At 39.9% G+C, this 21,493-nt stretch overlaps 1 non-coding gene across 1 annotated transcript; it reads right to left on the bottom strand.

The window, feature by feature from the left end:
- Positions 1 to 15,847: 15,847 nt before the first annotated feature.
- On the bottom strand, positions 15,848 to 15,952 carry LOC150063949 (U6 spliceosomal RNA). The gene has a single exon (XR_016535350.1). It is a non-coding gene; the product is annotated as a U6 spliceosomal RNA (small nuclear RNA).
- Between the last annotated feature and the right edge of the window lie 5,541 nt (positions 15,953 to 21,493).

Genomic DNA, 21,493 nt, shown 5'->3' with positions numbered 1-21,493 from the left:
GGATTGTGTCTTCAAGAATTATTCTTAGGGTTTTCTCTTCTTGGCACTTTGACTAGAGAAATCTCTTTTCCTAGTGTCCTTTCAAAGGACACTGGACCCCAGCACCGATAATCCTTTGAAATAGGTTGGTTGTACTTGCTCCCACAGAGGGTCTGAGGACCTCCAGGGTTGTACTGGGTGCATATGGCTCCATGCTGCCCTCTTCTGGTTCTGTTTTGGACTGCCCCTTCCCTGCACTGGACAGAAGATGCAAAGGACAGCAGGAAGTGCAGCTATGCGGAGATACAGTGAACATTGCACCCATTGGTCATTTGACTCAATTTCTCTGATGGTCAGGTTCCCCTATCAAACCTGGAAATGGCTGTCTACTTTTTCTTTTCTTTTTTTGGATGTTCCTATGAGTTTTTTTTTTTATTTTTCCATATATTTTTGATTGTAATTAATAGAGGGTTACATTATATTCACCAGATAGAAGGTGTAATACTTCACATACATTGATACCCTTTCTCATGTCTTGGTCCCCATTTCCCTCCCCCCACCCTTGCCCCTCATCTTGTTTTCCCCCCTTCCCTATCCTATTTCAAATAACCAAATAAGCATATATTCAATATATAAGATAACAAGGTGAAATACTATAACAATAGAAAGCCTACAAAGTGGGAGAAGATCTTCACTAACCATACAACAGACAAAGGCCTCATATCTAAAATATAACAGCTAAAAAAATTGAATCACTCCAAAACTAACCTCCAAAGAAACAACCATCCCATTAGACAATGGGCCAAAGACTTAAAGAGAGTCTTCTCTGAAGAAGAAACAAAAATGGCCTATAGACACATGAAGAAATGCTGGACATCTCTGGCCATTAAAGAAATGCAAATCAAAACAACTCTAAGATTCCACCTCACTCCAGTTAGAATGGCCAGGATCAAGAAATCTAATAACAGAGGCTGGAGGGGATGTGGCCAGGAGGGATCACTACTGCACTGATGGTGGGAGCGCAAACTCTTTCAACCACTATGGAAAACAGTGTGGCAGTGCCTCAAAAGACTAAACATAGAGCTCCCCTATGACCCAGCAATTCCACAAGGCATTTACCCAACCATCCAGAATCTAGGGCATACTAAATCCACTAGCACATCAATGTTCATTGCAGCATTATTCACCATAGCAAAGATATGGAACCAACCTAGATGTCCCTCAGTTGATGAGTGGATCAACAAGATGTGGTATTTAATGGAATTCTATGCTGCTGTCAGAAAGAATGACATCGCGCCACTTGTAAGGAAATGATTGTCTACTTCTATATCAAAGAAAATCTATCTATAAGGAATCTTGGAGCTCATTTGAGGATCACACAAGAAAGAATTTTGCCACAGGCCTCATAAGCCCTAAACAATAAGCATTTGCAGTCCACTTTTCCCCTGTAAGGGAAAAGTCATTGTACTCATTATAAAATGCAGATTATTTTAAGAAGCCTAATCTATTGCTTATAGCACCCAGTAATGGTAATCCTGTTGTTCATCATGGACTTGAGAGCCATTTTCATCTTATCTTCTTCCTTCCCATTTGGTAAATATGCTGTTCTCTTGTTCTGTACCATGTATCTGCCTGTTGTGCTTGAATGAGCCTCTGTTTCCTGATGGCTCTCTTCTTCTTCTGTCTTCTTGTCTGTCCTCAATATTCCTGCTACCCAGCACTGGAAATGAGATGATGTCAAAACACAGACCAGTGCCTGGTTAAAAGCCTTCTCCTTGCACTTACAATAAGCTAACCATTTCTGTGGTCTAAGCAACTCCATGCGACTCTAATGTCTTTGCCTACATCTAGCCTGGAGTCCCCACATTCCAGCCAACAGACCCTCTTCTCAACACAGCTAGTTATTGCATTTCTACTCAGTTTTCTCTGCCTGGGCATTGTTCCTGGTACTTCTGAGGGCTGGCAGTGCCTTTTGCTTCATCTCAGTGGAGATGTCTACTCTTAGAGAAATTCCCACTAATAACCTTACTTCAAATTGTCTCCCCCTCCCAAGTAGTCTTCTTCTCTCATTATTCTACCTCATTCTTTCCTTCGTGAGGAGACCGTCTTCCTATTCACCATTACATGCTGTTTTCAGGAGGGCAGAGGTCTTGTGTTCCAATACAGGAACATCTATTATGTATAGGACACTAAGAGATGCAGTCTCAGTGTCTCCTATCTAATAGGTGCTCAACATAGTGTTTAGCTGAGGGAAAGAGCAGGAGTAACATCTTACTGCATTTGGTTACTTTTCATAACCTGACATCATCTGCAGTCATTTCACTAACCACATGGAACCACTTGAAATAGAATGTGCTCTTATGTTGGTTGGCTGAATGAGCGAGTATGCATAAAAATCTTTCCCTCTAGCATTTTCTGCGTGGATGTTTATAGACAAGACTATCTCTCTCCCCTCCCTCCTCTCTCTCTCCCTTTCTCTCTCTCTCTCTCTCTCTCTCTCTCTCTCTCTCTCTCTCTCTCTCTCTCTGCATTCATATATATATATGTATACACATACACAAGAGAGAGAAATGTGAAATCTTATCATATATGCATATTATATTTCTTCCTACATGTAACCTTCAATAGTGAATCTGGATTTCTTCTCTTATTCAGTGCTGTTAATTTTGTTAACAAGACTTAATGCTACTAAATACATCTCACATTTATATAATCTTAATATCTTGTTTACTCAATGATGGTTTTTCCCTAAAATTAGACACTCTTGGAAATTCTTTTTGCCTGTCCCAGAGCTTGAACTCAGGGCCTGAGCACTGTCTTTGAGCCTTTTCAAGGTTAGGGCTCTACCACTTAAGCCACAGCAATATTGTCAGCTTTTTCCTATGAATGTGGTTCCTTGAATTTGGACACGGGTCTTCATGTATGCTAGGCAAGCACTCTATTACTAGGCTAAACTCCCGGCCCCTGGAAATTATTTTTAAGAAGAATATTTGAATAGGAAAAGGGGCTGCAGTCAGTTGTCATTACAACTAAAATCAGAAATCATTTAGTACATGTTACCCTGCAATAGGATACTACATCCTGCAACAAGTCCTTAAGGACGAGTAAGAAAAACAAATGTCATTAAGAGTCACAAATAATGAGCCAATGTTTTGTAGAAACACTACAGCCCATTCACCACAGGAAGAAGGAGGTTAAGTGGGAAAGTATGCACATGTGTAAAAATAAACATCCTAGTCAAGAAACATTCAGGATCACATTGATATGCATGCATATGTGCATGTGTGGGTGCATGTGTACACACACACACACAGAGTTTTGATGGGTGTTCCTGTGACTCAGTGACAACAATCTGATAGCACAGCATGACGTTTCAGTCATATCCATGCCTCTTGAAGACAATGCTGAGTCACAAGCCCAGGGGAAGCTCTAGACATTTAGCACTTTCAAAGACAGCAGCAAGTGAATGGAATTATGTTCTGACTCAGAACACACATATCACTTGATTGTGCCAGCTGGTCTTAAGAAACCTGCATTTCCTCATGCACTCTGTGGCTGCTCTTTGTGGACCACTTCCCTTGTATTGGTTCAGAGGGAAGATGAGAGGCGGAGTGGCAGTGAATAACTTTGGGCTGTATGCTTTCATCCAAGACTTCTAACTAACACTTGGATTTCTTTCACGGGCCTTATTTTCTACTCAAAGTAGAGGCATTTAGGTTTGCTATTTAGTACTATTTGTCTTCTTCAGTTGTAGCCTTTGAAAAATAAATGCTATTTCATCCGTTAGAAATAGTTGCTTTCTAGTTCAAGATTCAAATAATTGAGGACAATCTACTTCAAAGGGGAAAAAAGGAGCAACTAACAATAAAATGTCAAGGTTGTTACCGTATGAGTAAATTGAATGAGGAATTTGTAAGAAAATAATTTGTTTAATCAAAAGCTAGAGCTAGTTACCTGGATGAACAAACTTTCTCTCTACCAAATTGGCAAGTCATAGAGTGAGTATTTGATCTATGTCTGCTCAAAGGGAGACATTAAGAAGCTGAATTTCAGGTAATAAATTTCTTTTCTTTTCTTTTTTGGTTGGTTGTGGGACTTGAACTCTGGGCCTGGACATTGTCCCTGAGCTCTTCAGCTCAAGGCTACCACTGTACCCCTGGAGCCACAGTGCCACTTCCAAGGTAACAAATTTCTAAAATGACAAGTGAAGCTTATGACCTTTGTCCTCTATATATCTCAGAGAACAGCAGATGGGCTGATCTGTAGCAGTAAGAACTCTGTTAAGCAACACATACCAATGAGGTGCCCTTCATACAAACCCCATTCCACACAACAGCAGAGGGGGGATCTAAAGGGAATTAAAAACAGAGGGAAGAAGTTATATTTTGTATCCCTAATTAGAGATAATATGATCTTATGCTTAAGAGAGCCAAATAAACTTTGCTTCCACCAAATGTCAATGTAAGAGAGAGATAAAATTGATTTCAAAAAGCAATAGCTTTCCTATATAAACATGTTAAGAAAGAAATCAGGAAAACATTTTTTATTCATAATAGCTTAGTAAATGCTGAGGATACACTTAACTAAGAAGATGGAAGACTCCTATCATGAGCACTATAAAATCTTGAAGAAAGAAATGGAAGGGGACAACAGAAGATAGAAAGATTTCCCATGTTCATGAATAGGCAGAATTAATACTGTGAAATGGCTAAGCCATTTATCTATAGATTCACTGGAATCCAAATCAGAATCTTACTACCATGTTTTGTAAATACAGAAAAAAATCCTGAAATTCATAAGGAAACATAAAAGTCCCTGATTAGCAAAGGTAATTCGGGGGGGAGGGGGGCAGGTGAGAAGAAGAGCAATGCTGGAGGTATCACAATAGCTGAATTCAAAATACCCTGCAAAGCCGAAGTAACAAACAAACTGTTCCAGTAGTGGCACAAAAATAGAAACAAAACCAGTGGAACATAATAAAAGACCAAGAAATAAGCCCATATAAGCTACTGTCCTATGCTTTTTGACATAATGAGTCAAAATTCTTCAAATGGCACTGGCTCACTTTACTTCTGTATCTAAATACAGAAGATTGAAACTAGATGCCTACCACTCAACCTGTATAAAAGTAAGATCTGAAACTTGGAAGCTAAACTGAGGGGAAATCCTGGGAGGTATAGCTTAGGTAAATGGAGTCCCAACTTCAGTACTACCACCACCAACAAAAAACAAAAAAGGAAAAAAGAAAGGAAAAGAAAAGAAAGAAGTTCCAGGTTTCACATGCTCTCCAGCATATGTTATATTTATCGTTAACCATAAGGTAGATTCAGTGGCAGTGATTTGCACTTCTCTAATGGCTTTCTAAGTTACAAATTGTTTCATGTGCTTCTTTGCTGAAACATCTATCCACAACCTAGCAGACTGCTCTGCAGAAACCCTGAAGGTCAGGAGAACACAATGAGATGAATTTCAAGCTCAGAAACAAAAATAACTGCCAAACAAGATTACTATATTCAGTGAAATTGTCTTTTAAAAGTCAAAGAATTGGCAACCGGAAGTGTGGCCTAGTGGAAGAGTGCTTGCCTAGCATGCACGAATCCCTGGGTTCAATTCCTTGGTACGGTACCACACACAGAGAAAAAGCCAGAGGTGGTGCGGTGGCTCAAGTGGTAGAATAGTAGATCTTGAGAAAGCTCAAGGACAGTGTGCAAGCCCTGAGTTTAAATCCCAGTAGTGGCAAAAAAAAGAGTCAAAGAAGTGGTGAACCTCCAAAGAACTTCCAAACTGAAGCAATAAATGATCTATATCACTATATCTATATATATAAATGACAATTTGATACTTCTTTTTTAAATTAGTTAACTGGTTTTCTTCATTTTGAATTCTGAGATTTCTTTAAGTATATTTTGATATATCCTTGTTTGAGTATGTCATTTACAAATACCTTCAGTTAGTAGCTTGATTTTCTCTTTCTTTTTGTTTTTTGGTTGTCCTTTGAATTCTGGGTCTATCAGCTGCTAGGTTGGCACTCTACCATGCCACCTGCCAAGATTTTTGTCAATTATTTTTGGAGATGGACCCTCATGGACTTTTTTCTGCTGTTGCTGTTCCTCTGGATTTCAGCTTTCTGAGCACTTATGATTACATGAGACACGAGTAGCTGGCTTTGATTTTTCATTTTCTTAACATATGGGTTTTTGTTTTGCAAATAACTGTAATTTTGATTAAGTCTAATTTATCAATGCTTTAATTTATGGCTTATGTTTTGATGTTATTCCCAAGATGTTACACTCTACTTCTGAGATTTGATCATGAGGATATTTTTCTGTCTCCTTTTAAAAGTTTTATAGCTTTATATTTTACATAATCCATATACTATAAAGTGTAATTTATGTTAAGGCTGTTTTTCTATGTATACAAATAATTGTTTCAGCAGCATTCATTTCAAAGACCATTTTTGTTGTTGTTGTTGGTGGTGGTGGTGGTCATGGGGCTTGAACTCTGGACCTGGGTGCTGTCCCTGAGCTCTTCAGCTCAAGGCTACTGCCCTACCCCTTAAGCCACAGCCCCACTTCCCATTTTTGTAGTAGTTAATCCATTGGAGATGAGAGTCTCACATTCTTTAGTGTCTGGGCTGGTTTTTTAAGATTTTTTTTATTGTAATTAATAGAAGGGTTGCATGATATTTGCCAGATAGAAGGTGCATTAATTCACATACATTGATACCCTTTCACATGTCTTGGTCCCCATTTCCCTCCCCCCACCCCCACCCCTCATCTTGTTTTCCCCCCTTCCCTATCCAATTTCAAATAACCAAATTTTGAACCACAATTCTCAGATCCAAGCCATCTGAATAGTTAGGATTATAGGTGTGAGTCACTGTCCCTGACTCAAGGAACATTTTTGGAGAGTATCTTTGGTTCTTGTTGAAATCCAATTCAAAGTGATGTTTTGAATTGTCTCCTGGAGTAGTAAAATAATACAAGCAAAAGAAACTTGATGACATCAAGTAATGTGTGGTGGTTACTTAATAGTTCTGTATGAAATGGGAACACCTTAGTTTTGAAAACTATATCCATGTGAAATTATTAACATAAAGGAAAACCGACTGAGGGAGCTATAGAGAGTGTGTGTACACCTTTTCACTTCTTGATAAATCTAAAATGACTTCAAAATAAATGTTTATTTTTCAAATGTCAGTTGGCCATATTGTTGCAAATCTTATTCTCCTCCTCTTATCCCACCTCCTCTCCAATCCTCCTCTCTGGCCCTCCCCTCTTCCCTCCTGCCCCTGTCCCTGCACTCTCTCCTTCCCCCTTCCCCTTCCCATCACTCTCCCCTCTTCCCCCTCCCCTCTTCTCCCCCCTTTCCTCCTTCCCCTTCCCCTCCCCTTTTTCCTTCTCCTCTCTTCCTCCTCTCTTCTCCCCTCTTTCTCTTTCCTTCTCCTCTCCCCTCCTTTCCTCCTCCCCTCTCCTCCCCTTTGCCTTTCTCCACCCTTCCATCCCCTCATTTTTCCCATTTCTGCTCATCTCCTCTCTTCCCCTTCTTCTCCCCCTCCTCCCTTCTCCCATTCTTTCCTCCCTTCCCTCTCCTCCTTTTCTCCTCCCCTCTCCTCCCCTCTCCCCACTCTGCCATTCCCTCTCCTCTTTTTTCCATCTCCTCTCCTCCTCTCTCCTTCCCTCCTCTCCTCTCCTCAGAAAATGTATCCACTTGTTAGGTTTCATAGATATTTTCGGACATGCCAATCATTTTATTAGGATCTAATTTTGCTAGCATCTAGAGTTATACCAGAGAACAGGCCAGAAGCAATTCTGCCCCCCTGTACAAACAACTTTGAATACAAATTCCAACCAATTAACTCTGGATGCCCGATGTGAATGCCTTTAGTGCATGAGTCCATAAGACTTCTGCATAAATTATACATAGTCCTTGTGAGTATTCATTTGATCAGGAAGCAAAACCCTCTTCAAAAAATCCAAGACAAGAGTTGTCCAGATTTTTAACAAGACAGATTTGTGCTATATTTTGGGAGTTTTAATAATGGCTTGTGATTTTGAACTAATTTTGGTAGTTTTAATCATTACTTGTGATTTCCAAGTATATGAGAAGTAAAGAAAAGGCCTACTGCTGAGGGGATAGAGGTAAGGTGGGTGTGGTTGGACTTCAGCCCTTCTCCAGGCCCAGGATGTAGTCATAAGTACTTTTTCCTTGTCTGCTTGTCTAATATACTTCATTCATATGCACACACACACACTTTCCTAACAACCACATTTCCTTAACATAATGACAGAATTTTTTTTCCTCCATCTCTCTACTGAAAAAGGGCAAAAAAGTATTTATCAAAACTCTCTCTAAAGAGAACTATTTTCAAGTCACACTTCAAGTAGTTGAAGTTAAAAAGAAAAGAAACACCAAAAATAACCTTCTTCATGTTCCAAACCATACTTGCACATATTCTCATCCTATGTTGTTGCTTCCATGTACACATTCTTCAGCCTCTGTGGCTGTCAGTTAATAACCTGAAAAAGGGGCTGTGGTTCTCTCCTTCTGATTAAATCAGGCAACAAATGAGCACATCTATTTTACTTTATTTTATTTTGCCTTGGGTTATCCCCAGAGGCAAGGAAGAAATGGATTTATGTACCAAAGGAAGCTAATTGGACATTTTCCTCTTTTAAAAATCTGCCTTTCATCTGGACTACTTTGATCATACTTAAACTGTACCCTTAGCTAATTAATAGCAAAGCAATTAAGAAGCGGTTGGCTGTTGAAAATAAAAACAATTTCCTAGCAAAGCCAATTCATTACATATGGATAACCAATGTCTTGGAAACAAATTTCCTGCAAAGACTAATAAGACACACTGCTTCTTCTGAATATCCTCCTCTGAGATATATCTTCTTCTGTTTACAGTGATAAGATCTTCTCTGTGGAACATCCCTCTGGTCCTTGTAACCTCACAGCAAACATGGCAAGCTGGCTGATCCCCAACAATCCTGTGAGTCAAGTCTAAACACTGGGCCTGTCACATCAGCTTAGATTCTGCATATCCAGGAAGCATCACCAATTACCATTGATTTGAGACTTCACATAATTTGAAGTATCAAATGGGGTGAAGGTGTGTCCGTGTGTGTGTGTATGTGTGTGTGTGTGTGTGTGTGTGTGCTTATGTTTACAAATAAGCATAGAAATCTTGGCAGTGTGTGCTAATATTTACCAAATGTTTACCGAGTCAAACACTAGTATTGTATCTACCTTCTTTAATTTTTACTCTGGAGCTAAGCCTAACTTTGGATGTTTTATAATAGTTAACATACAGATGACAAATTCAACCTATCTACCTATCTCTCACTCTGTCTTTAAAGTGATTATAAGGTATTTATTTGTTTTCCTTTGTGGGCTAAATAAGGATGAGTATCCACTGACCATATAGATGACAAAAAGTACTGGAGTTAGTATAGACAAATTTATGTTATTTAGACAGCAGTCACAATTCAGACCATTACTAGTCAGTAAGGTACTACAGCAAAATCAGATGAAGACTTTTCTCACAGACTACAGTGAACATTAGGACTGGCTGGTTTGTTCATTCATGAAGTGATTCTCTGAAGAATTACAACACTGAGAACCGCGTACCAGCCCTCCACCAATGGGATGGATGATGATAGTCCCAAGTGAAGAAAATGACTCAAGCTTGTGATAAAACCACACATCTATTCCCCCGGTGGTCCAAATTATTTGGCAGCTTACAGTGGAATAGCTGTCATGTTTTTAACATTGCATCTGGCTTTACCATTTAGTACCGACAAAGCCGCAGGCAGGTGAGCCTGCCTGAAAGCTTGTATAAAGTGAATTGCAGCGTTAGTAAATTCTAAGGATTCACTGGCTTGCTGTGCTAATGAGCATCTTCCTTGTCAGGTAGAAGGGAGGCAGTTTCCAGTCGATTAGGGAACCAATTGACAGGATTTGTTGAGTGTTTACGCTGTGCTTAGTGTTGTGTTTTATGCTTTCTTTTGCCCTGGAGAATAGGTGGACATTGTAAGAATCTGGTTAATTGCCCATGAATGCACAATGTGTGGTAGTTAATACAGCAAATACTGATTAAGACCAGTGAAATAGAATAACCACTCCCTGGGCACTTATTATGGTACAATAGGTACAAGCTGTAGCAATGTCGTCTAAATAAATGGTTCACCAATGAGCCCTGATTATTTCCAATGGGGAACATTTCCTATTAGGTTGCCTTTTAAGTATTTTTCATTGGTCTATGATACGCAACTTACAGTGAAGTGAAAGTGAGAGTTGTAATAGCTCGAAAACTAGGATGAAAAATTCACCTAACTGAAAAGAGAATCAGAAGAAATATTAAGAAAAAAGTAATCTATGATCTACACAGACAGTACCTAAGCTATTACTGAACTTGGTAACTTTAATAATGTATTTTCAAAGCATTAGAACACACTATCGGGCCCATAGAGTGTTAGAAGAACTAATAATTTCTCATTAATTCTAAATGTATAAAATTATAGTGCTTTCTTTTTTAAAATGGTGCTTGGAAATCTGGTTTTTAAAAGAGATCTCAAATGTGGCTGATTCATGGAGTAGGCTATAGTTTAGATCTAGAATGTCTCCCTAAACCATATATTGGCAGAGTGGTCCTCAGTCTGTGGCACCTTGAGGAGGTGGTGGGACTGTTAAAGAGATGAGGTCTAATGGAAAGTCATAGATCTTGGAGCTTAGGCTAGGAACGTGTCTCTAAACAGGATGGAGGGCACAAACTCTCCTCTTTTCCTCTTCCTCTCTCTTCATTTCCTGGCTATGACATGAATAGCTTTGTGTCATTTGTTTCTGCCATAACGAACTTCCCACCCATCCACCGTCCCTCACACTAGAAAGCTGGAAGTAGTGAGCATTGGACAGCTAGCATATTCTCAATGAAGTGTGACGAGTGGAGGTCAATGTGAATAGGAGACAAATTATAAGTTAAAAAAAAGCAAAAGCAACAGAGGTGTTAGGATTTGCAAACAACTCTAGAGGCATGCCACTTTAGTGGAATGCCTTGACCTAGGCTTTTGTAGTTTCTTATTACTCAGCTTCTACTGTTAAAATCAGAGAGGAGGGAGATCCTGTCCTTAAGTCTCTGAATCTTTCATTGAGTCTCAGCATGAGGAGGTGCTTTCTTTCTTTTTCCACATGTTTTTATTGTAATTAATAGAAGGGTTACATTATATTCACCAGATAGAAGGTGCATTACTTCACAAACATTGATACCCTTTCTCATGTTTTGGTCCCCATTTCCCAACCCCCACCCCAATCCCTCATCTTGTTTTCCCCCCTTCCCTACCCAATCTCAAATAACCAGATGAACACATATACAATATATCAGATAACAAGGTGAAATACTGTAACAATATGAAATAACCAAGGGACAGCAAAAGAGATGAGAGATAACATAGTACATTAAGGACAACAATTACTCATTATATGGCTTTTGTTTCTATATCCTGGAGGTCCATTCATTTAGCATCATCCTATATGGCCTTTTGTATCTAGGTTTTGCTCTATTGCAAATCTCTGCTAGGAGAGCCCAAGGTTTCTACTGATTATGACAAATGAAGGAAACCATTGAACCTGTTCCTTTGAGTCTGGCTTCTCAGTCTTTCCATTTCCTTACAAATGTCATTCTTTCTGACAGCAGCATAAAATTCCATTGTATAAATACCATATCTTGTTGATTCAATCATAAACTGAGTGGCATCTGGGTTGGTGAGGAGGTGCTTTCTAAGAGTAATATTTGTTGAGGCAGTGTGTACGATGTTGGTGAGGCCTAGTCCTTAAGAGTGATCATAATTAAGTTGATGACAGTAGGATTTATAGGAATGATGATAATAAAGAGTAGCATTTGTTTGCAAACAGTATGCTCCATCCAAAAAATGATGGCAGCCCAGCCTGGTTCCTGTCTGGGAGCATGTAATAAAACGTTATGAGTTCTGTCTCAATGAGGTTAAGATTGATGATGTGCTGTCAACTCTGGAGTTTCCCAACTGCTTTTGTTTTTTTTTCCTTCTGCATTACAAATGCTCCAGCAAATATGTTTGTTTTGGGTTGTGTGTTAACTTGAGCAAAATACAGTTAATATTTTTTTCCATGTAGAAAAATGAGAGGAAGCCACTACAACCCAGCTTGGTACTTATTAGATTTCAGTAGGAAAGGTTGTACCTGGTTATTTTCAGATATCTTTCCAACTTGAGAAAATTATGACTGGCTATTCAAACAGTTTTCGAGTGATGTACCATCAGTATATCATGTGCCTTCTGCATTTCTTGAAGAACTCAGGCTTTAGAATTTTTGGAGTAAAAGAAAGGATATGGCTGGGTGTTGGTGGCTCATGTCTGTAATCCTAGCTACTCAGGAGACTGAAGTTGTACCAGTAGCTGTAGAGCACCAACCTTGAGCAAAAAAGCTAAAGGACAGTGCCCAGTCCCTGAGTTCAAACCTTAGGACCAGCACACACACATACACACACACACACACACACACACACACACACACACACACACACACACACACGGCATGCATATAGCCTTTGAGCCTTTGTGATTCTCTCCTTTGTTCTCACCCTACGAATATCTTCAGATCTATATAATTTATCAGTATATTTTTGTGTGTGCTTTATTATCCAGTGTGTCTACTTGTAGATTTATAGACATTTTCTAGTTACTATAAATAAAGGAAAACACGCAGCCTATGTTTTTTTGGGGGGGAGGGGGGGTCTGGTTTACTTTGCTTAAAAAAACGGTCTCCATTTTCCCTTGCCTTATGAATAGTACCATATCATTCTGATAGAAGAATAGAATTCCATTGTGTATACATATACCACATTTTCTTGATTCATGCATAGTTGCTGTTTTTGTTTACCTTTATTAGTTTATCTGTTTCGGGGAGAGTAAGAAGGGAGGCACACATGGTAGGACAAAGAATAAACAAATGCAGCCATAGTACTCACTGGGCACCATGATGAAAATGATCTATCCAACTTGGTGGTAGGGACAGGAGGGAAAAATTGAGAATGAGGGACAGGGTGATGTAGTTTAGAAAGAAATGTACCAGGCCTGGAGTGTGTTCTAGTGGTAGAGTGCTCGCCTATCATGAAAGAAGCCCTGGGTTCAATCCTTGGTGTGGCTCAAATGGTAGAGCACTAGCCTTGAGAAAGCTCAAGGACAGAGGCCAGGCCCTGAGTTCAAGCCCCAGTACTCACAGAAATAAAATATTCTCACTATTTGATTTATGTGATTCACCTTTACAATAACAATATTTTGTTATATATACTTCTATGTGTATATTAAATATAATATTTAGATTATGTATTTGTATATATAAATTATGTATATATACATAAAGTTTTTATGTAAAATCTTACATATATATATAGAGAGAGAGAGAGAGTGGAGAGAGAGAGAGAGAGAGAGAGAGAGAGAGAGAGAGAGAGAGAGAGAGAGAGAGATTGAGATGCTAAAATTTAAAATGTTTAGCACCTAATCTAAGCTCTGACATTGAGTGTGTGACCCTGAACCAACAGATGCGTAACCCACTTAGGCCTTCATTTCTTTATTTGCAAAATAGGGAACAATATTCACCTCCTTGGGTTGATTTGCAGATTTCCCAAGTCAAAGTACTGAGTCATTTAAACAACTGGAACAAGGCAAGAAAACAACACATGTCAGCAATTAATATTATCTTAATCACTGGCTAATCCCCCCAAGCTATTTTGACTTTAGACTTTTGGAGAGAAAGATAATTAAATGTTATAATATTTTCACATCCTGGTATCTTCCAGTATATAATCATGCCTTTCAGGCAGCTATTACTTACACAGTTATGTAGCTGTTTTAATCTTATTTGCAAGTACAGTATGTACAGTTAGGTTTGGTATATGACATTTTGTAATGATAAAAGATCATTGTGGTACTGTCTTATGTACTTATGATGCTTTCTTTATCACTAAAGTATATTCTTTCACTTATAAAAAGTAGCTAACCACAAAACAACATGCTGGGTTATCACAGTAACAACCTCATTCACCTCTTGTTTTCTTTATCTTTTGATTCTACCAAGAGGCCACATCCAGAGATGAACCTTTCTCTGTGGTTTTTTGAAGGCACACTCCCTACAACCTTCACACAATGATGAAATTGCCTAGTGGCAATTACTTGTATCTCACAAAATATGCCAGTTGCTTAGCAAAAGAATAGTTATTTGAGGCAAGGCTCAGATTCTAGCTACTCGGGAGATAGAGGTAGGAGCATGGTATGGTTTTCAGCCAGCCCAGATGAAAGATAACCTAACAGGCAAAGGACTGGATGTGACTAGAGTGGTAAAACTAAACTTTCATCTTTTAGTTGAATCTTCAGTACTTGGGGTGGGAGGAATCCAAACAAAGTGAAAGCCTTCAATCAAAACAAACTGGTTATCTCTAAATTATATTCATATAGTTATCACAGAGTGTTCATAACAACACAAGAAGCCTTTGTTTCCTGATTAAACTTGAACAAGCTAAAAAGACTTCCCTTCCTGAAACTGCTATTGGCAAATATTTGCCAAATGAGGCCAGGACAGGGCAGAGCAGCAAGAGGCAAGTGTGTGCATTCAAAGTGTTGTCTGTATAGTTGGCCCTCTACCCACTGCCAGGCTGGGCTCTCTCATCTGATTTCAGCTGGTACTAATCTCTCCAGTTCCTGTCTCTGGAGTATTTTGAATTGATGCTTGCATAATTTTCTTTGCAGGAGTCTGCCTTACTTTTTTAAAAAGAGGTTATATTTCCTCTGAATATTCCCATTGTAATACCCCAAAGAATAGGGACTTTGGAGGTGAAATAGATTAGGATTCAAACACCTACTGTTCCTCCTCTACTATATAGACCACTGAGTTTCTTTGAGTACTACTTTGCTCCTTGGTGAAATGAGGAGATAACATATGTAAAAGGGCTTAGAAGAGGGTTGACACATCATAAATACCTCTCTTTTGAGATTTTTGCTTCATAAATAGTCACAGCGGACAAACTAAAAAGTGGCTATAATGATGACCCTCTGAAAAAATTGGAAAAATACTCCTTTCTTGTAAAATGCATACCTAGAGAAAGAAGAACCTTTCAATTAACCATCAAAAAGCTGGGAGTGGAGTTAGCCTTGAGCAAAATAGTTTAGAGGCAATGCCTAAGCCTCGGGACTGGCACAAAGAAAAAAATGTCCTCCAACCAACCAAGGCCACCTAGATCCTGATTTTGACCTACTGACAGCAGAATTATGTCCAAATGTCATATTATCACTTTTTTAGATGGGACAATTTTTATTCACATGCTTTAGGGACATTTCATAGTTATAATATTTTTTATTCTTCTCTATTAAAAATTTATTTTTTGTCTCTATGGAGATCATGCACATTTTAATTAGTACAATGTTCTCTCAGTGAAACCATTACAATACAATTTATATAATTAACCATACTTACCACTTACAAGAATACGTAGGTGACTTGTTCTGTGGCCCCATTTGAAACTTATGGTTTTTAATTTTTATTTATTTTTATTGTAGAGTTGATATACAGATGAGATCGGGTGCATCCAGTGTGGTATGGCCATAGACTAGAGTTGATATGTGGATGGGTTATGGTTACATGAATCAGGTAATAAGTACAATTTTCTTTGAATCATGTCTCCCCCTCCACTCTCTTCTGTTTTTTTCTCTTGTCCCCAGTTCATTTTCCACGTAGTGTCTAATGAATGCCACTTATATTTGCTCATCCTTGTCCCTCTATCTAAATATCTATCTCTATTTTTGTTAAGTAGCTCTATATTTTATATTTTTAATTAAACAGTATGAAACACTTCACAAATTTGTGTGTCATCCTTTCACAGGGGCCATACTAATCATCTTTGTATTGTTTCAATTTTAGTTTATGCTCTGCCTAAGCAAGCACTTGTTCCAACTTTTATGTGACCTCCTTTGCTCTCCCCAATAAAAACTAACTAATGAACAAGCTTATTTAGATTGGAAAGATCATTTTATATAGGAACAAACAGCGTCTATGAAAGAAAATATTGCCTAGATATGTTGATACAAATTAATTGGCAGAAATTGTACTAGCTTTTCTAAAGATCTGATGATTAGTCCAAGATTTTCTGTTGTAGAATCCTGGAATATATTGAGTCACCAGATGAGTACAAGTATATAAATTGTTAGTTTCTTTTTATTGGTTGTTTTATTGGCCATTTATTCTCTCCTGTACATTCCTGCGCTGTTTGTGAGTGCTTTCTGGTATTTTCCTTTTCCTTTTTTTTTTTTTGCCAGTCCTGTGGCTTGAACTCAAGGCCTGAGCACTGTCCTTGTCTTTCTCAAGGCTAGCACTCTACCATTTGAACCAAAGAATCTCTTCCTGCTTTTTCTATTTATGTGGTACTGAGTACCCAGGTCTTCATGCATGCTAGGCAAGCACTCTACAACTAGGCCAAACTCCTGGCCCTGTTTCTCTCTCTCTCTCTCGTCTCTCTCTCTCTCTCTCTCTCTCTCTTCTCCTCTCTCTCTCTCTCTCTCTCTTCTCTCTCTCTTCTCTTCTCTCTCTCTCTCTTCTCTCCTCCTCCCTCTCTCCTCTCCTCTCCCTCCCTCCTCCCCTCTCTCCCTCCCTCCCTCCCTCCCTCCCTCCCTCCCTCCCCCCCTCTCTCTCTCTCTCTCTCTCTCTCTCTCTCTCTGTGTGTGTGTGTGTGTGTGTGTTGAGCCTTGCGGCTTAAACTCAAATCTGGTCTCTGTCCCTGAGATTATTTGTTTAAAGATAGCACTCTCCCACTTGAGTCACAGCTCCATTTTGACTTTTTGGAGGTAAATTGGACATAAGAATCTCATGGACTTCTGTCTAGACTTGTTTGAAATTATGATCCTCAGATCTCAGCATCCTGAGTAGCTAGGATTACAGAAGTGAGCCACCAGCACCTGGTAAATGTTTTGTGTGTATTGTTTCATTTAAGTTTAAAAAAGCCTGAGAAATAGTATCATCATCCTGTTTTACAATTGGGGTTAGAAAAAAAACGACCTCAGAAATGCTAGATACCTTGTCCTAAGGCCACTGTGATGATTACTATTGGATGTCGACATGACTGCATGGAAGGATGCTTAGAATGTTTGCAAAACACACTCCTGGACATTTCTGTTAGGAAATTTCCAGGGATGTGGGTTTCCAGCATGTGAGTTAGAAAAATAGGTGGGGAGACCAACTCTGAACATTCACAACACCATTCAATATACTGGAGACCACATTGGATAAAATGGTAGAAGAATTGGGTACTAGTAGCTCATGCCTGTCATCCTAGCTACCAAAGACTCAGAGATCTGAGAATCCTAGTTTGAAGTCAGCCCAGGTGGGAAAATTCATTAGATTCTTATCTCTAATTAACCACTTTGTGTGAAAAGCGAAGGGACAATGCCCAGATCTTGAGATCAAGACCCAGTACTGGCACCACAAAGAAAACCAAAAAGTACGAGAGTGGGAAGATTTCCTATAAACACACCCATGTTCTTGGTCTTGATTGAGTTGGAAAAGATGATGCTGGCATTTCCCAGTGAAAATCCTGAGGATTTGCCAGATGCCCAATCCAGGACTACTCATCCTTCCATTGTATAAGGGGATCTAATGTACCCCCTCTGATAATTATATTCATTCTTCTGGTTCAGTTATTTTAAAGAATCCTGTCTAATGCAGACGAATAGCTAATATGTGGAAAAGATACATTTAAAGTTTCCATTCCCCCCAACATATTAACAGCCCTATACAACAGAAAGAGAAAGAGTTTATAGACCATTCTTCAAGAATAGGAGAAAAGATAGCTATGGAAGTATTTGAGTAGGGATGGTCTAATCTTCTCTTGTTTCCTGTATTCTACACCGTTAAAATAGTATGTGGCCTGGGATGTAGAGATATTGGCAAAAGAAGACTCTAGAAATCCATGAGGAGGAGTGCGATATAAGCCGGAGTCCAATTTACTGAGACAGTATGGACAAAGGCCGCTTACTTACAGGAAGCCCTGCCATGCAAAGCTTGACTGTTTTGTTTTCTTTTACAAAAAAATAAAAAATAAAAGAAGGCTCAGGTTTGCTCCAGTCTTCTTAGTTCCCAAACAGCACTCATTTTCAGAGTGGAAGGAAACAGCATAAAAATCAATGAGGGGTCAAATAGACCCATTTTTACTCCAGAAGACTCCCTTGTGTGAGGAAAAATTCTGTTCCTTTTTGTTGTCTTTAGAATTGACAACATTAGGGACCTATTAAATAGGGAGTCAATTTCAGAGTCAATTCTTCAACTTTGACCCAAGTAGAAAGTAAAATAAAGCAATATTCCAGGCAGACATTTAGACAACTGAAAGTCTACCGAGATCAAATAAAGTGGTCTTAATTGTCACATAACTTTGACAATATAAAATTTCACTCCACTAGCAAAATTGAATGCTTAAAGAAAGGGGTGTTAGAACCAGACTGACCTGCCATTGAGACTAGCTCCATAACTTACTAGCGAGGAGACATGGATCTTCTAGAATGTCTCATTTTATGAGAATAATCCCAAGGGAAGATAGCAGGGACTAATGAGATGACACAGATAATACCTGTGCAGGGCCTGGCATACAGAAAGTGCTCAATGCATGTGAATGCAGCCGAAGAGAAAAAAAAACAAAACAAAAACTGTTAAGTCAAGTGAGTAGTGTTGTGTGTCATGCATTCAGCAGGAGAAAAAAAAAGGCTTAAGAATATGTAAGGAGCAGCCAGGCATCAGTGTCTCACAACTGTAATCCTAATTGAGGATTGAGATCTGAGGATTGTGGCTCAAAGCCAGCCTAGGCAGGAAAGTCAAGAGATAGTCTCTCTCTCTCTCTCTGTCTCTCTCTCTGTCTCTCTCTCTGTCTCTCTCTCTCTGTCTCTCTCTCCCTCCCTCCCTCCCTCCCTCCCTCCCTCTCCCTCCCTCCCTCCCTCCCTCCCCTCCCTCCCTCTCTCTCTCTCTCTCTCTCTCTCTCTCTCTCTCTCTCTCTCTCTCTCTCTCTCTCTCTCTCTCTCTCTCTCTCTCTCTCTCTCCCTCTCCCTCCCTCCCTCCCTCCCTCCCTCTCTCTCTCTCCTCCTCCCTCTCTCTCTCTCTCTCTCCCCATTCCTGGGACTTGAACACAGGGCCTGGGCACTGTCCTTGGACACTTTTGCTCCAAGTTAGTGCTCTGCCACTTGGGCCACAGTGCTACTTTAGGCTTTTTCTGTGTATGTGGTACTGAGGAATTGAACCCAGGGCTTCATGCATGTTAGTTGAGTACTCTACCATTAGGCTTTGCTCCCAGCCAGTCAATGAAATTTATCTACAATTAACTATCAAAAAGTCACAAGTGCATGCAGACACACACACAACACACACACACACACACACACACACACTATATCAGGAGCAAAACATAACCCAGATCAGGTCAGGATAAAGACTGCAATCCATGTAGATCTGATCTGTGAGTGAGTTTCCTACGATATGAAAAGCACAGTACAAAACTGGGTCTTTTGACTTAAAGCAACCAAGTTGGGCCAGTCTCAAAATGATATTTATACTTTTCTATAAATTGTGAGTCTCCTACTTAAAAATTTTTAAAATAGGGCCGGGAGTTTGGCCTAGTGGCAGAGTGCTTGCCTAGCATGCATGAAGACCCAGGTTTGATTCCTTGGTACCACATACATAGAAAAAAGCCAGACGTGGTCCTGAGGCTCAAGTGGTAGAGCTCTAGCTTTGAGGAAAGCCCAAGGCCAGTGCTCAGGCCCTGAGCTCAAGCCCAGGACTGGCAAAAAAATTAAAATATATAAAAGGCCCCAGTTCAGGTCTTGGAGGTTGTGAAAACCTAAGTTTCAAGATATAAGAGCATTACTAAGCTATTCTTTTTTTTCCATCTGCTTTCCTACAGCACAGCTATAGTGTAAACTTGCTGACCTTCACAGCACATGCACTGTTAGGCATGGTTTATGCTGAGAAGCAAGCCCTATGGCACTGGAGGGTTTCATTGAGATGCAGGTCACAGGTTGTATGTTTTCACTGGAATTCTCACTTTATTTACTGAGGGAGACTGAACAGCATAATGAGAAAGACACCTTTGATGAGCCTTTGTCCATTGGCTTTCCCTCGTCTGGTTCTGTTGCCTTTGAGATGATCTTGAATTAAGGGCTCTTGTAGGTAAATAAAGGAGATTTAATTGGGAGGCACCCCACCTCTAAGAGAAGTGTTAGCTTACCTCTAAGTGACTGAGAATTTCAAAACTAAATTGCTAAATTGTAGTTAAACAACCACCAATATGATTCTGTAAAACGGTAAACAAATGTTCAAGACAGTTGCCTTAAAGGAAAATCCAAACCAGGTGCATAGCACTGAACAGACAAACCTACCATTTTGTTTTCCACGTTCCTGGCTTGTCAGCAGCTTAAGGCTAATCCCATATTTCAAGAAACTTTAGAGAAAAATAACATATTTTCCCTCAAAATAGCAACTCCTGGCTTCATTTGCCATCCTACTTAGTTTTGATTCCACCATCCATCATTATAATAACTCCCTTGCAAAAGCACTTAACTCCACTCTACATTCCCTTCTCCATCTTCTTCTGGAAAAACTTTGACCCAAATGAGTATGATCTGCCTTCTCTAGACTTAATGCTGGGAAGATAAATGCTACCAGATAGACTCTCAAATATATTTTTTCACCCTCTCTCTCTCTCTGTCTCTCTCTCTGTTTCTCTCTGTCTCTGTCTCTCTGTCACTCTGTGTGTGTCTCTCTCTATCTGTCTCTCCGTGTCTCTGCCTCTCTCTCCCTCTCCCTCTCTCCCTCCCTCTCCCCCCGCCTCTCCCTCTCCCCCCCCCGCCTCTCTCTCTCCCCCCTGCCCCTCTCTCTCTCCCCCTGCCTCTCTCTCTCTCTCTCTCTCTCTCTCTCTCTCTCTCTCTCTCTCTCTCTCTCTCTCTCTCTCTCTCTCTCTCTCTCCTCTCCCTCCCTCCCTCCCTCCCTCCCTCCCTCCCTCCCTCCCTCCCTCCCTCCCTCCCTCTCTCTCTCTCTCTCTCTCTCTCTCTCTCTCTCTCTCTCTCTCTCTCTCTCTCTCTCTCTCTCTCTCTCTCCCCCTGTGCCATGGGGCTTGAATTCAGGGCCTGGACAATATCCGGGAGCTTTTTTTCACTCAAGGCTAGTACTCTAGCACTGTGAGCTCCACTTCCAGTTTTCTGGTGGTTAAATGGAGATAACAGTCTCAAGGACATTTCCTCCATCCTCAGATCTCAGCCTCCTGAATAGCTAGGGTCACAGGTGAGGCACAGGTGGGCCACAGTTGCCTGGCATGATACTATATTATATTTCCATCTGGTGCTTGATATCCTCCTGCTTCTTGATTAAGTTTGTTTCCACATTCTCTGGAAACTCTGTGTGTGCCTTCTCCTTTCTCTTCATCCCTCAGTCTTTCCCACATGCAAACGAGCTC

Source organism: Megascapheus bottae, chromosome 4 (assembly GCF_031878675.1).
Source record: "Megascapheus bottae isolate mThoBot1 chromosome 4, mThoBot2.hap1, whole genome shotgun sequence".
Classification (NCBI taxonomy): domain Eukaryota; kingdom Metazoa; phylum Chordata; class Mammalia; order Rodentia; family Geomyidae; genus Megascapheus; species Megascapheus bottae.
The sequence above is the reverse complement of the archived record's forward strand: the minus strand, read 5'-3'. Positions and strand labels throughout refer to the sequence as shown.